The following is a 2,731-nucleotide window of genomic DNA, read 5'->3' on the forward strand; positions in this document are numbered from 1 at the left end:
GCTCCTCTGTCGGCCTCCCGACCGCCGCCCAGCCGGAGACTCTTCCCCGACTACGTCGTCCACCGCAACAGCTCGCCGTCCCTCATCCACCGCACCGGATGAGGATCTGTTGTAGATCTCGTCGTCCCGCCGGATCAGCCGCCCCGTCCTCCACCTCCAAGGAACTGCCCCGACGTTCGCCTCGTCTATCGCACCACCTCAATCCCCACAGCACCATCTTGACCTGCCCCACCGGAACCGCAGCACCCTCACCAATTCCTCCGATGAAGCCGAGGCCAACTCGGCGCCACCAAGGAGGTTCTGCACTCACCGCTGCATTTTATCTTTTATTCGATCTCACGGGGCTGCCGGTGCTCGATACCGAGCAGACATGGCGTCTCCATCGACGACGCTGTCGCCGGCCACATCATCCACGGCGTCTCTCCCCCACGGCGTCTCTCCCACATAATCAGCCGAATTCCACAACGGCACTAGCTGCAGCTGCTCCAGCTCTTGCTCGCGCTGCGGCTCTGTTCTTGCTGTCGGTCGTGCTGCTGCACTGCTCCTGCTTTCGTTCATGCTGCTACTCTGCTCTTGCTCTCGCTTGCGCTGCAGCTGCTGTTGCACGACCTCCGGCAGCTACAAGAGTTGCTACTTTAGCACTCACTCGCAGTGCTACTGCACGACTTGCTCTCTGCTAGTGCGTTTCTCGCTCAAGCGTCTGCTAATTTAGATCACTGCTTCTCTGCTACTAGTGCTCGAACGCCCTAAACATCTATTGCAATGCTCTGTTACTAGTTCAATCAGTTTCGACAGTAAAATTCAGTTTCGACTGTGAAGTTCATTTTCTTCAGTTAAGTTCAGAGTGAACAGTACTTACAACATCTGTCGGAGTAGCGGTGGCGCTGCTGATGCGTTTTACATCTAGCACTTTTTGGTGATGTATTTTACATCATCTTTTGCAGATGATATTAGGGTCCCACTTCAGATTAAAGTTGTATGTCTTGTCATGCTTCAGCCTCGTCGCCGTACACCTTAGCGGAGCTGCTCCAACAATGGAACCGTCCATCACAGCGGAGTAGTACCCTCGGCGCCGTTTCCAGAGGCCTCGGATCTTCTTCCCCGCCTCCGACAGTCACACCAGCATCATCACCACCCTCCACATCCAACCCAATGATGCTGAGGTCCACAAGGCTATGCCAAAGAGGTTGTACAGTCGTCGCATCACTTTGTTTCTTCATTCCTCTGTTCTTCCAATTCATGTGAGCCAAACACCCAGGTTGACTGAAATCCTATGTTTCCAAATGCTCTGTTTTGCATGTTCATTCCTATCCTATTCTTGTGTTTTTCTTGTCCCTGCGTTTATAGAATCCTCCAATTCTAAGGAGCCCTTACAGATTTACTTCATTTTCAGATTGGCGTCAAAGAAAACTCTGTGTGTTATGTCCTGCTCCTGCCATGCCGTCATCCACCCCACCTGAGGTGCACCATCGACAGAAGCGTTCACTACAGCAGAGATCCCCCCTGCGGACTTTCTTTCGCCGCCTCAGATCATCTTCCCCGTTGCCGGCAGCCACACCAACTGCATTACCATCATCGACTGAGCAGATGAACCTGAGGACTACACAGTTCCGGAAGAGAGGTCACAGTCTTTCGTGTTTGCTTACGTTATACATCGATTATTATTATCTGCTACTTTATCGTTCAATCTTGAGGTTTGAATTTCCCATGGGTCTCATATCGAGCCAGCAACGAATAGTATCTGTCTACTATCTGGTTCATTTGGGGTCTTCTATGTGGTTCATGTTGGGTGGGCAACAAACAATAGATCATCCATTGTCTATCTTTTTAAACTGAAGCTATAATCTACCTGCTATCATTAGTTTTGGATCCATCCACTCGTTTATTACCATCAGTCTTGATTTTTGCATGCACCCCTTAGGCCTTACAAAATCTAACTATTTTTTATTATGCATGCCAGATATTGTACACAATTGTACTGAACATGTAGAGAAAAAGAGAAGACCATTGCGTGCGAATATAATGTCATGCAGACGCTGCTCCATGGTGGGCGAAGTTCCCCCGCCCTCTCCTGCATTTCCATATTGAATTCCAGAGGAAGATAACTGTTCAGATGGAGATTCAGAAGGAACCGACCATGCCTGTTTACCACCTGAGGTGTTTGGTCTAACCTGGCATGCTGATGTTGGTCATATCATGCATATGGCGCCTTGCATTGCTTACATTATACATCTTATATTTCATCAGCTTAGTTTACATTTGCTTTGTGTGAATGCCACCTGTTTGGTTTCTATATCATACTACCACCATTCCTAAATATTAGTCTTTTTAGAGATTTCAACAAGTGACTACATATGGAACAAAATGAGTGAATCTACACTCTAAAATATGTCTATATACATCCGTATGTGGTAGTCCATTTGAAATCTCTAAAAAGACAAATATTTAGGAACGGAGGGAGTATATGGGAATTATGCAATGCCATCTTCTTTAGCCAGGCATCATATACATGAATCATGCAATGCCATCCTGTTTAGCCAGTCATCATATATGTGAATTGTATCGTGCCATATTTTTTTCCATAATGTATTCCATTTGTCAACAATGTTTATACATTCATCTACTCTTCCTGTGCATCAGCCATTTGAGTCGGTCATGGGAAAATCTGGAGTGAAAACAAGGTCTTCTGAGCAGTCAGTGCTACCTGTCGATGCAGATTTCTTGCTGGTTA

The sequence above is a fragment of the Triticum dicoccoides genome, chromosome 7B (genome assembly GCF_002162155.2).
Source record: "Triticum dicoccoides isolate Atlit2015 ecotype Zavitan chromosome 7B, WEW_v2.0, whole genome shotgun sequence".
NCBI classification, from domain to species: domain Eukaryota; kingdom Viridiplantae; phylum Streptophyta; class Magnoliopsida; order Poales; family Poaceae; genus Triticum; species Triticum dicoccoides.